Source organism: Eleutherodactylus coqui, chromosome 9 (assembly GCF_035609145.1).
Source record: "Eleutherodactylus coqui strain aEleCoq1 chromosome 9, aEleCoq1.hap1, whole genome shotgun sequence".
In the NCBI taxonomy this organism is placed as follows: domain Eukaryota; kingdom Metazoa; phylum Chordata; class Amphibia; order Anura; family Eleutherodactylidae; genus Eleutherodactylus; species Eleutherodactylus coqui.
In genome coordinates this window covers 67,028,668-67,043,446 of record NC_089845.1, presented here as the reverse complement: position 1 = coordinate 67,043,446, position 14,779 = coordinate 67,028,668, and positions in this window count along the sequence as shown.

The window sequence follows — 14,779 nt, the reverse complement described above, 5'->3', positions numbered from 1 at the left end:
TAGAAACGGGCCGGAGCTGTCCAGCGTATTGCATTCAATGGAGCGGCAATACAGCCCGCTCCATTGAAAGCAATGCGCTGCGGGCGAGTGTGGGATGAATTGTCGGGAAGGGCTTAAATATATAAGCCCTTCCCTGCAATTCATCCAGAAAAGTGTTAAAATAAAGAATATATACTGTATATACTTACCTGCTCCCGGCAGCCGGAGTTCCGTGCGGCCGGCCTGCAGTTGGTGTGAAGGAGGTGTGAGTCAGACCTGCCCCCTGATTGGCTCAGCGCTGAGCCAATCAGGGGACAGGTCTGACTCACACCCCCTTCACACCCACTGCAGTACGGCCGCACGGAACTCCGGCTGCCGGGAGCAGGTGAGTATGTATATATTTTTTATTTTAACACTTTTCTGGATGAATTGCAGGGAAGGGCTTATATATTTAAGCCCTTCCCGACAATTCATCCTGCGCTCGCCAGCAGCCGGCTCGCCGGCAGCCGGCAATACAGCCACCTCCATTGAATTCAATGGGCAAACATCGTTCTTCTCTGCCACAGCTGTTACAGCTGTGGCAGAGAAGAAGGATTTGTCTTCTATATGTTCTCAATGGGGTCGGCGCTGCTGCCGCCGGCCCCATTGAGCGCATATAGAGAGGAGAACAGGAATCGCAGATCGCAGATAGGTGCGATCTGCGGTTTCTGTTCTATAATTTATCAGACGAGCGCATAAAAAGCGCTCATGTGTCCGATACCATTGCAAAGCAATGGTTTTATAAAATCGCCGGAGTCATGCGCATGCGCAAATCACGGCAAAAAACGCCCGTCTGACTAAGGCCTAAGAGGGAAGATTGCTGGGATTAGTTGGCTCTAGCTGCTCGGAGGACATTGCCAGACCTACACTTCGTAGTATCTTATAGGTTATGTATCTTCACTACAATTCTTGACTTTAAGAAGTTTGGAAGTGGATATCAACTGACAACATGGAAAAGGAGAGGAGCCATTTGGTGAGCTGCAATGTATGCTATATATTTACAGGCCTACCAGAGGAAAAGCCAAACTTCACCTGACAAAAATGCAAGCTTGTGTCTCTACTGGATGAAAAGGTGCAAAGTGTTCAGGAGAGAATAGCTACATTGAAACTCATTAAGGAAGGTGAGGATTTCCTTGACAGAGCAGAAGAAAATCTTCAAAATGTTAAAGGAAAATAAATGTCCAGTGTACCTGCAGAAGCAGAGGAATGGAAGCATGTGACCTAAAGAAGCAGGAGGATCAGGAATCAGCCAGCACTAGAGATGAGCGAGCATACTCGTCCGAGCTTGATGCTCGTTCGAGTATTAGGGTGCTCGAGATGCTCGTTACTCAAGACGAGCACCACACGGTACTCGTCTCGATTAAACGAGCACTGACCATTGAATTCAATGGAGCCGGCAATACAGCCGGCTCCATTGAAAGCAATGGCCTGCCGGCGAGCGTGGGATGAATTATCGGGAAGGGCTTAAATATATAAGCCCTTCCCTGCAATTCATCCAGAAATGTGTAAAAAAAAAAAAATATATATATATACTCACCTTGTCCCGGTAGAACGATGTTAGCCCATTGAATTCAATGGAGCCGGCAATACAGCCGGCTCCATTAAAAGCAATGGGCTGCCGGCGATCGCGTGATGAATTGCTTTAAATAGAGCCGGCTGTATTGCCGGCTCCATTGAATTCAATGGGCTAACATCGTTCTGCCGGGACAAGATGAGTATATATATATTTTTTATTTTTACACATTTCTGGATGAATTGCAGGGAAGGGCTTATATATTTAAGCCCTTCCCAACAATTCATCCCGCGATCGCCGGCAGCCCATTGCTTTCAATGGAGCCAGCTGTATTGTCGGCTCCATTGAATTCAATGGGCTAACATCGTTCTTCTCTGCCACAGCTGTTACTGCTGTGGCAGAGGAGAACGATCTTTATGCTGACAGTGGGGGGGGTCTCACTCTTGCCACTATTGTGGCTTAATAGTGGGACCTGGGAACTTGAGATGCAGCCCAACATGTAGCCCCTCGCCTGCCCTATCCGTTGCTGTGTCGTTCCCGTCACTTTCTTGAATTTCCCAGGTTTTCACAAATGAAAACCTTAGCGAGCATTGGCGATATACAAAAATGCTCGAGTCGCCCATTGACTTCAATGGGGTTCGTTACTCGAAACGAACTCTCGAGCATCACTGAAAGTTCGACTCGAGTAACGAGCACCCGAGCATTTTGGTGCTCGCTCATCTCTAGCCAGCACCTATACTGCTCGGGAACCAGTATCAAGTTTTCATTTGGGAGGGCCTGGTACTGGTTCCTGAGCAGAAGGAAAAAGAGGTACATCAAGAAATGACTCTACCCACAAATAACAGACCTGAAGAGAAATAGGTACAGCAAAAAATGATAACCCACAAAGAACAGAGCAGAAATGACTCTGCCCACAAAGAACAGAGCAGAGAAGAAAGAGAGACAGCAAGAAATTACTTTACCCAAAAAGAACAGAACAAAGCAGAAAGAGGTACAGCAATAAATTACTTTACCCACAAAAAACTGTGTTGTAAGCACACAGAGTTCTCCTGAATGGAGAAAAGGAAGTGCTGTTGTGAAGAAGAACAGGAGAGAGGTGGTTGTCGGGGATTTCATATTGAGAGGAACAGAGGCCGCTGTCTGCAGACCTGACTCCTCACAAGAGGTGTGCTGTCTTTCAGGTGCACAAATCAAAGATGTGTCTGATAGGCTCTCCAGAACACCACCCATTCCTACTAATACATGTAGAGACAAATGACACTGCAAAAAAGAAGCTTGCAACTATCTGCAGAGACTTTGAAGACCTCGGAAAGAAAGTAAAGTAAATAGGAGGACAGGTGGTCTTCTAATCCATCCACCCAGTGGATGGCCATGAAATAAAAAAAATGGAACAGGATATTGGAGGTGAACAACTCCTTTGGGAAGCTTTCCCCAACGTTTTTCCTTAATATTTTGCCTCAGCTTTATCAATAACGAACAGTAAAAGTTGCATTGATGGTTGATCCCCTTAGGAGGTAGTCTAGGAGCAGAACTCCCTTTTTTTCCCCAAAAATGCCATTTGCTTCTGCGCTGACGTTTGCACACTGAACTTCTTTGGCCTGGGGGAACCACTGTGCCTCTATTCCTTATACTGTTATTTTGTCTCTGTATCATAACAGTAGATTCATGTCTTATCATCAGTGACCAATTTGTCCAGGAAATCTGATGCATTTCTTGGAAAATGCTCCAAAACAGCCACCAATGTCTCCACACGTCTCCTCTTGTGTTCAGTTGTCAAAAGTTTCAAGATCCACTTGGCTGTAAGCCTTCTCATTCCAAAGTCTTTGTGGATAATAGCTCCAACTGTCTCACGTGCTATCCCCAGATATGTAGCAATGCTTTTGGCTGATATTCAGCGGTCCTCCATCATCATGTCATGGATGACTTTCACATTTGCAGGCAAGAAAACGGAGACAGGCCTTCCATTGGGTTTCTCACTTTCAACACCAAAATGGCCAGTTTTAAAATTTACAACCCAAAGCTTAATTGCATATGAAGGGCCACTGTCCCAAAGTTTGTCACATTTCATCATAGACCTGCTTTGCACCTTTCCCTTGAAGAAACAGGAACTTGATTATGGTCCTATGCTCTTCCACACTGAATGCTTTGGAGATGCTGCCATGTTCACTTTGGACCAGAAAAAAAGGTAAGTTAAAATTATAGATAGTTGATTTTTGCATAATTGAATATAGACAAATAGACAAGCACATCCTGCAATTTACAGCTTCCTAGCTCCTTTTTGTCCGGGTAATGCTCAATACTTATTAGCCCCTGTTGTAGCACTTCTCTTCTGAGCCAAGTTATGTTTCCAAATATCAGTTTACCTCTACATATAGGAGAATAAGAATTACAAATTTGGGGACTAGGTTTTATTTTTTTTTTAATTGTAATTATTATTTTTTTTTCAAAAAAAATTTACTATACCCCTTCATGAATGTATTGAGAGTGTAGTTTCGAAAACTAGGTCTTTTGAGAGATGCTTCTTGGGTGCTTCTTATATCTTGGCACCTAAAGGCCTCTGCGAGGTTAAAAAGGTGCCTGGAAAATGTTCTAATTAAAGGGAAGCCCCAAAATGGTCACAGTATTTTTTAAAGGAGATGTCCCGCGCCGAAACGGGTTTTTTTTTTTTTTAACCCCCCCCCCGTTCGGCGCGAGACAACCCCGATGCAGGGGTTAAAAAAACCACCCGCACAGCGCTTACCTGAATCCCGGCGGTCCGGCGTCTTCATACTCACCTGCTGAAGATGGCCGCCGGGATCTTCTACCTTCGTGGACCGCAGCTCTTCTGTGCGGTCCACTGCCGATTCCAGCCTCCTGATTGGCTGGAATCGGCACGTGACGGGGCGGAGCTACACGGAGCCGCTCTCTGGCACGAGCGGCTCCATAGAAGACTGCTGAAGACCCGGACTGCGCAAGCGCGGCTAATTTGGCCATCGGAGGCCAAAAATTAGTCGGCTCCATGGAGACGAGGACGCCAGCAACGGAGCAGGTAAGTAAAAAACTTTTTATAACTTCTGTATGGCTCATAATTAATGCACAATGTACATTACAAAGTGCATTATTATGGCCATACAGAAGTGTATAGACCCACTTGCTGCCTCGGGACATCTCCTTTAATTCCTGGGATAGTTCTAAAAAATGTAGTCTCAGAGTAATAAATAAATACTGAGTTAACTCTTGTTATGTTACCAGAAAAAAATTATTAAAATTGTAAACAACATTTTCAAATGTCCCCTCCACTTTGCTTAAATTCCTGTGAAACACCTAAAGAGCAAGCTGAGTTCATAAATGCCGTTTTGAACACTTTAAGGTGTGCCATTTTTACAATGTGATTTATGGGACTTTCTAATATATTGGCCCCTCAGGGCTTAGTCAGACGGGCGTTTTTTGCCGCGATTTGCGCATGCGCATGCGTCCGGCGATTTTTTAAAACCATTGCTTCGCAATGGTATCGGACACATGAGCGCTTTTTATGCGCTCGTCCGAAAAATTATAGAACAAAAAATCGCAGATCGCACCTATCTGCGATCTGCGATTCCTGTTCGCTTCTGTATATGCGCTCAATGGGGCCGGCGGCAGCAGCGCCGACCCCATTGAGAACATATAGAAGACAAATCCTTCTTCTCTGCCACAGCTGTAACAGCTGTGGCAGAGAAGAACGATCTTTGCCCATTGAATTCAATGGAGCGGCAATACAGCCGCTCCATTGAAAGCAATGGGCTGCCGGCGTGCGCGGGGTTAATTGTCGGGAAGGGGTTAAATATATAAACCCTTCCCTGCAATTCATGCTAAAATGTGTTAAAATAAAAAAAAATTGTATACTCACCTTTCCGCTGCAGCCGGAGTCCAGCCGCGGCCGCTGTCAGTTCTCCTGAACTGCTTCTCGGCACTATTCAGCCGGCGGGGCTTTAAAATCCCCGCCTGCTGAATGATCTGCTCTGATTGGTCACAGCCTGACCAATCAGAGGCCGGTTTCACTCACACACCCATTCATGAATTCATGAATGGGTGAGTGACTGCTGCCTCTCAGCGCTGAGCCAATCAGGGGCAGGTCTGACTCACATCCATTCATGAATTCATGAATGGGTGTGAGTGAGGCATGCCTCTGATTGGCTCAGCGCTGAGCCAATCAGGGGGCAGGTCTGACTCACACCCCCTTCACACCCACTGCAGGACGGCTGCCCGGAGCTGCAGGCAGAAGGTGAGAATGCAATTTTTTTTTATTTTAACACATTTTAGGATGGATTGCAGGTAAGGGCTTATATATTTAAGCCCTTACTGACAATTCATCCCGGGCTCGCCCGCAGCGCATTGCTTTCAATGGAGACGGCTGTATTGCCGTCTCCATTGAATGCAATGCGCTGGACAGCTCCGGCCCGTTTCTAATGAAATGCAGCTAGGAGCAGATTTTCGGGCGATTTGCGGGCGACTTGCGCGCACCGGTCACGCGATTTGCGGATGCGCATCCGTCATGCGATCCGCAAATCGCGGCAAAAAACGCCCGTCTGACTAAGGCCTTAGTGTCACTTCAGATTCAAATTGGTGCCAAAAAAATAGGTTTTAAATATTTTCTCGATTATTTAAATAATTGCTGTTATACTTATAAACCTGATGTAAAAAAAGTAAGGAAGAATGCTTATAAAATGTTACCAATATAAAGTGGACATATAAGAAATATTATTTATTAACTACTCTGTGTACTATGAGCATCTTTTTTACAAGCAGAAAAATTCACATTTTGATAATTGCAAATTCTTCTACATTTTCCAATAATTTTGGATTTTTTTTAAACACAAAACATATTGACCAAAATGCACCACTAACATAAAGTAGAATGTGCCATGAAAAAGCACTGTCAGAATCACTTTGAAAAATAAAAGCATTTCAAAGTTATTTGTATAGAAATTGACATGTCAAATTTCAAAAAGGCGCTGTCTCAGGAAGGGCAAAATTGACTTGGGCAGGAGGGAATTAAAGGTTGGGTGATGCTAATAAAAAGAAAAGAAACCTAAAAAAATTAAAATAAAGGTTATTCTGATTGTGACAAAAGTCATAATCAGGGACTCAGGCAAAACTATAATTGAAGGATTTGTGTCTACTGCATGTTTGACTTATAGTAAAACGATATTTTTAGGAATTGGTTTGCAATTTTTTCTGCAGACTTTTGAGACTTTCTCCACAGCTGTTCAGCACACCTAGAGCAGCACTGGATAGAGCGCATTTGAGACGTGAGCCAGGGTTGCCATAGATTGCATTGGATGGCTTGAGTAATGGGGGGGGGGGGGGCACTTCATCCAGGGCATGTTTGAGAATGGTGTTGTAATGTGCGACAACCAGATTGGGGCAAGAGAGGAGAGAGATAGGGAACAGAGAGGACTGAAAGGTCTCAGCAAAGTTTTGGGTGTGAATAACCTGAAGGTTTCTGAACATATGGTAGGTAGAAGGGTCTGGGGACATGCGAGGGAGCTTGACAGAGAAAGAGAGGAGGTTATGGTCCAAGAACGGGAGAGGGGAATTAGTAAAGTGAGAAGCAGAGATGGAGGAAGACCAAATCAAGAGCATTGTGAGCGGGAGAGGCTGTGAGTTGTGAGAGACCAAGCGAGGAGGTAAGCGATAGAAGCTGAGAGGCAGATGGGAAGATGGGGTCATTGGTTGGAATGTTAAAGTCACCTAAGATGAGAGTTGGGATTTCACAGGATAGAAAGTGGGGAAGCCAGGCAGCAAAGTGATCCAGAAACAGGCAGGGAGGACCTGGGGGTGGTAGATAACTGCTACTCGCATGGATAGCAAATGTAAAAGTCGTAGGGTATGTATCTTAAATGTTGGGAAAGTAAGTGAGAGTAATAGGGGGATGATCTGGAAAGTGCATTGTGGAGAGAGAAAAACACCTACTCTTCCACCATGACTTTTTTCTGGTGTTGGGTACGGGTGAACTGCAGGCTATTGTAAGACAATTCAGTAGGGGAGGCAGTGTAAGACTGCTCTATCCACATTTCTGTGAGAGCTAGCAGGTTTTGTAGAGATTTGGCAGTGAAAAAGTCCTGGATGGTGGCGAGTTGGTTGCATGCTGACTGGTAGTTTCAGAGCGCACATTTAAAGGAGACAGGAGAGGGTATGCAGGGACTAGTACTTGGGCTGGAAGGGTATCTCAGTGAGGCAAGTGGGGGGTAATAGATGGAAGCACTAAGGGGTGGACCGGGATTGGGAGAAATATCCCCTGCTGCTGGTAGCAGCAGGATAGAGAGGTTGAGCAGGTGGTTAAGAGATTTGTGAGGGTGGTTGTTATGTTTCTCAGTGGCGTAAGGAGGATTGAGGCGTATTAAGGAAGTCAAGAGTGCATGTGAACTGTGCATAGGCAAAGAAAGGAGAGAGGGGCTGCTATGGATAGAATGCACTGGAGGTGGGCTTTGGAAGTAGGTTTTAAAGTTAAAAGTAAAGATAAGGATAGAGGCTACAGTAGTAGTGATGGTGTTAAAGTGCAAGGTGTTTAGGACATTTATATAGCCTATCTGTCGCCTGCCCTCTCAAACTACTATGCGTAACTGTGTAGGTCACTTTATCCAACTCACTTTATACAGGTCAAACACATGCGTGGCAATGATGGTAACACTAATTTTATAAGGCAAGCTACAAGACTACAGCTGGGAGTGACTAGTTAGATTTAATTAATTAAGCAACTGGGGTCAGCATTGCATGGCTGGGCCAGAGGTTTATAGCCTTCCGTGGATAAAAAAACAATACCAATAACACTAGGAGGGTGAGTAAGTGTGAAGCAAAAGAGCATCTAAGAACGAAATTAATCTAGGCAACAGACATACCATTAACAAACAGTTAAAATATGGAGTGAACAGTGATGAGCAGCACAAAAGATTTCCGCTTGAGCTGAATTAGGGCAGCAGACATACCATTGACAAACAGTTACTACTTATCAGAAACGTTTTTAAGGGTTTGTCTACTTAGGATGCATTTTCTGCTGTGGAAAATCTGCTACAAGATTTGCCATGGATTTTTGCTGCAGATATCCACCTCTGGAACTAAGGCGTATCTCCAGAACAAAGATGCCCAGGCTCCTGTCCCACCTGTTAAAGCAGCTGCTGTGAATGGAAAAGCGGTCATGCTTGCACAGATTTTATCATTCATTTCTCTCCATTTACTCCATTTGGACCTCCATATGTAAATAGGTGCTAGTCATTGAGGTGGGATTTGTATCTGTCAGACATTTCTAGTATAAATTTGGCACATCTTGAACCTCTCTCTACAGATATAGCAGTGCTGATGCATTTCATGCTATCTCTCTACACCGATAGGGTAGCACAACTGCACTACCTGTGTAGTGCGCTGGTTATTCAAAGTGCATGGCAACAACCATGCTATGCAAATATTACTTGCTAAGTCCAATGAATATCAAGATATCAGCTGCTCCATCTATAAGTTTCCCCTGGGAATGTTACTGGTGGATATTTCAGGAACGCTATATTTTCTCTTTAGGTAGAGCAACTAGAAGGTGAGTGAGGAGACTTATAAGGCCATTCATGCTCCTCTGGGTAATATGCAAATAAGGGAGATGGAAAAATACCTGTGCGGCGCCACCTATTAGAAGTCAGCATTCTTGATGTTAGATTCTTTATACAAGCCTTGTAACAAGTCCCATTCATTGTTACAAGGCTTGTATAAAGAGTCTAATTGTCTTGTAGGAATGCTGACTTCTAATAGGGGGCGCTTCAGAGGTATTGTTCCATCTCCCTTATTTGCACATATTTGTTACATGCACTTGAGATAATGAACAATTTTGGAATTATTGAAACACTTAACTAGAGATGCATCAAAAATGTAGTTGCAATGTTACCATTACAATGTGCTATTAAGACAGTTGTTATATATTTCTTGATTTGTTTATTTTTTTAATATTAAAGACATTTTGGGGATCCAGGAAAGTTGAAATAGGCCATGCCTTGTCTATGAAGTAGCATAAATTGAAATAAAAGCCTGATATATTTTATGTAAAGATGTAAGTGTCGTTCAGCAAATATGCTGAAACCACAGATTGAATATGGGAGACTATTTTGTTCTCAAAATGTCAAAAATTCAGATATTGAAAATTGCATTATTTCACCTTATTTTCCCAGTTTTACATATAATATCACATAACTGTATAAAAAAATACACTAGTAATAAATAAAAGCCATGTCCTGAACCTTCTTCGTATTATGTAATGTTGAGTCCATAATGAAAATAGCAAGTATCAGCTTCACTATCACCTATTTCAGTTTGAGACATGTGAAAAAAACCATCATCTTTGGATTAAGCTGTACAATACAGTTCGAAGGTTATTTTAGCACTTTTCAGATACTTTATTAGATGTAGTATGTTTGTTGTAAAATCCAAACATTTGGAAAGAGTCATCAATCCTCCTCTGTGTTAAAGGGGTTCTGTGTTTCAGATCATTCATGACACACATGAGATTGCTCTTCACGGTTATAAAAAGCAAGAAAATGAAATAAAGAAGAGTGCAAATATTCTACTGTATATGTGATTTAATGCTTGACATCGATGTAGGCAATTTGGCTTTTATTGATTCCCTTGTTAAACCGATATAGTCTCCCTTTCTATATTCTTCTTCCTCTTTTCTGTACTGTAATTTACTGGAGCATTAAAAAGCAGGGTAAGCCCATTTATAGCCTTCTTACAGCTACCCACAGGGTGCCATAAATGCACAAACTGGATATAATTGAAGTGCATATTAACTTACCTTCTGGTATACAGAGAGAACATAAGCAGCCTGTTAATGTACATTGTGCTGAATTCCTTAACTTGGGGGTTGAAAATTAGTGTGTTAGAGTAATTTGGTAAGCACCTGGGAAAATTGCAAGCCTCATTTCCTGCAACACAAAATATGATTAAAAACAGAATGTATTATTATCATGGGGGTCATTTACACATAGACATCATTCTCTGATGCAAAAATGGAAATTGAAAGTTGTATATCCGTGTTAAAGTTCCGGCGTGTTAATTGTTGTCTATTACAGATCACTGAATGTATAATTTAATTATTTGCATTGTCAAGCAATGTTTTAAGTAAGACTAGTTACATTTGTGCATCTGGTGTTTTTGATAATATCATCCTACAAATATTCTCAGTGCTTTATCTTAATATCAAATTATATCTCAGATTCAAATTTAGAACTCCTACAAGACAATAAACAGTTATTCTGTATATTGCAGACATATAAATGTCATCTTATGATTTGTAGTCAAGATTTCATTTGTCAAGTAATATAATTACGCTTAAATTTCCTTTATATATGTGCCGATTCCAGAAATATAAAAGAACTCCTTCAAATATGCTTTCTTGTTACATGTAGTACAGATGTTGCCTGAATTGTTACTCTCTAGTGAGACATAGGATGTTCCATACTCAGCTGTTTTTCAATTTGGCACAAGCTGTAAGGGTGATTGTCAAACACACCAACAGATGTATGAATTCCTTCCAAAATTAAAGTTTGTATTGTAGGTGAATTCTTTATTTTTTTCCCTTAACTAAATTATGGTAGAATTACATAGGAAAGGATATTTATTGTTTGCTTTTATGCATTGAAAGTCTTCATTTTTTCTATTTTTACTGTGATACATTTTTGTTAACGAAGCTTTTCACTTGGTAAATACTAGTTTAAGAGGACCTGTCACATTTAACTTGCTGCCTATCTTCAGGCAGTATGGTATAGAGCTGGAGGAGCCGAGCAGATTCACGTATAGATTTGTGGTAAGAAATTAAGTACAACTTGTAATTTTTTTATTCTTGCTCATTCTAAGCTTAGATGTTCAATGGTGAGCAGATCTACTCAGTGACTGACAGCCATCTCTCCATGCACACTTATACAAGAAAGTAGTCAATTACTAATAAGACTGCCCACTTGACTCCTAAGTCCAAAATCAGAAGGAATTTAAATGAATGGCCAATTATTTTGGATCTTTCCCCACAAAACTACAAATCAAACCACTGAGCTTCTTCCTGAACAACTTGCATCTCACCAATCAGATTTCAGTTCAATGTGACAGGTTCCCTTTAAAGCATTTATGGTAGTCATACATAAAAGGATGATATCATATCCATTCCTGTATTGACCTGTTGGTCAAAGTAACATCCTTCAATGAAAGACAGTTGGATCACATGACATATTAGCTATGTGAATTACACATTGTCAAAAAGATCTATATACGGATATGTGGTAACCGAAACAGCAGTGGTAACAGAATGGTGATGAGTCTGTGGCAACGCAAACCAGGCTGAAGGAGGGGGAGAGATCAGCGGGGAAAAAAGATGGTAGTCATGGTGGTGTTCCTCTCTAATGGGAAAAACACTGTCTAGCCCGGGAGTACACAGTGGTAAATTTGGCAGTTCTTTTTGCATCACCATATACTGAGTCTTCACCTTTTTTATTTTTCCATCTATGGAACTATATGGGGGCATGCTTTTTGCAAGATGAGCTGACGCTTTCATTAATACCATTTTGGTCTGCATAAGACTTTTTGATCGCTTTTTATTTCATTTTTTTTATTGCAGAATAAGCAAAAACTGTGCTTTTGGCTATGTTGTCTTTTTTATGGTGTTTACCATTTTATAGTGTCAGTTGTTACAAATGCATTGATATCAAATTTATGCATTTTTTTTTTCATTTTGGACTTTTCCAATAATGAATAGAATTTTGTTCTGCGCTTTTCAGATTTATTTTATTGAGGGAAGGGGTTTGGACATTAAAACATTTTTTATTATTTTATTTTTTCACCACTTTTGTTTTTCCCACAAGGGAACTTGAAGATGCGATCATTTCATTGTTCAGATAATACACTGCACTGCTTATGGAATACTGTGCACAGGGTGGTCTAAAGGTATAGAGCCACCTTAATACATAAAAAACTGGTTAGAAATACCATCCTGTGAATAGTGTGTTGCTGAGGTAAAGGGGGCAAATCTGTAAAGGGCGGTGTCCAAAATGGTGGCCATTTTGAAATCAGCTATCATGGAAAGGAAACATACTTTTATTCCTGCCAAAGTTCTTAACAATTTTTCTATGACATGGGATACAACGATCCACTACAGGATATGCTCAATGTACTCCCATTGTTTCAAATTACAGAGGCTCGTCAGAAATGCTTGAACTGGCATCTAGGATCCACTTTTGTATGAGCATCACACTCTGGATTTTCATTGCATAAGCCCTGGATTTGACATCCCCCCACAGGTAGAAGTCCAAGGGGTGAGATCCGATGAGCACAGTTGCAGATGGACCATGGCTGTAACTTAGGGCTCATGTCCACGGGGAAAAGAAGAATTAAAATCCGCAGCGGATTTTAACTCTTCTCCCGCGCGCGGATCCGCACCCCATAGGGATGCATTGACCACCCGCGGGTAGATAAATACCTGCGGATCGTCAATAAAAGTGATTTTAAAAAAAATGGAGCATGAAAAAATCTGGACCATGCTCCATTTTCATGCGGGTCTCCCGCGGGGACGGCTCCCGCGGGCTTCTATTGAAGCCTATGGAAGCCGTCCCGATCCGCGGGACACAAAAATCACATTTTACTTACCCGCTCCGGTTCTTCTCTTCGGCGCCGCGCCATCCTCTCTCAGCCGCGGCCGGATCATTTTGCTTCGGCCCGGCGCATGCGCGGGGCACGTCACCGACGTCATCGTGCACATCCGCCGAGCCGAAGAATGAAGATCCGGCCGCGACGAGAGAATATGACGCCGCCGCGAAGAGAAGAAACGGAGCGGATGGGAGGTGAGTTTATTGTCATTTATTCTTATTTTCAGCGCTCATGTCTGCGGGGCAGGAGGGACCCGCTGCAGATTCTACATGTAGAATCCGCAGCGGGCCCGATTTTCCCCGTGGACATGAGGCCTTAAAGCCATAGTCCAACTCTGATTACTGGGGTCCCAGCTTCTGAGCCCCATGTTATTAGTTACAATATATCAACATTTCACATTAAAGTAGCAATGAAGAGAAATACAGAGTTCTGAATACACAGATGTGAAGCTTAGTGATGAGTGACATAACAGAAAAGGATTTGGCTGAAAGTTTAAGCCTGGGGGATAAAACTGTCCTGTTGTTATCAGAATGTGCTTTTTGACCTTTTCAAGACCTTTTCAAGTATAGTATGCTAACTTGTGTGCCATCAACTGATAAAAACCTCTCACTCTTCTAGGTGATTCTATACTGCTCATAAGAGTAACATTTTTGACTTATGATACCACTTCTATCAAAATTATTGTTTGATATACGGTAATTGTCTGATAATCCGGAATGATTGATAATTCCGTAAATCATATATATATATATATATATATATATATATATATATATATATATATATATATATATATATATATATATGGCATGACGTATTCGTGATAACTCACTTCTCTCTTAGCTTCATTCTCATTGGCTGGGACTGAGTCAGGATTTGAATACAGCCTCTAATTGATTATGACATGGACTGTACTGGATACCTGGTAACTGCTAATGGCATACACATGGGCTCAATTTACTGTAGTAATAAACTAACACCTCTGCATATACACCCTACACATATAAAAAGATACATATATACTAAGGAGAATCAACCGTCTGATTGGTTGTGACATGCCGACTGTCACCAAAACAACTGCAGTCTTTATCCTCACCACTGTATGACAGTAGCTGGCAATTTGGGGTACTTGGGGGAGCCATGTCATCAACTATGGCAGACAAGACCATGCATCTTGCTGCCTTTATGTGTTCTATTCACTATCAATGTAAGCACTCCTCCAGTTCACCTCCTAATGGCTTTGCCCACCTCCTTCCCCTATCCAGGCCACGGTGCCTAGCAGCTTATACATGACCCCAAGTCGCCTCATCTGTTAGATATAGGATATAGTACCCTGTCTGCCTTTTATTCAAATGCTATGATTGTTGTAAATTCTTTTTTAACAAAGGATGAAGAAAAGAAACATGTTGGCTATTAATAATGTCTGTTCAGCATACCTTGATTGCTAGTAATAATACTTATTGAATTAAAGTCTTATCTTTCATTTTGTGTTTCTTGATGTTAAGCTTTTCACAACTGTCAGACTGAAAAACAAGTTATAGATGTAATGTGGTAATGGGGTATTACTGAGACATGTCTGGAGAATGAAAAGGCTTTTAAGTCAGAGCTACACTTTCAATGCTT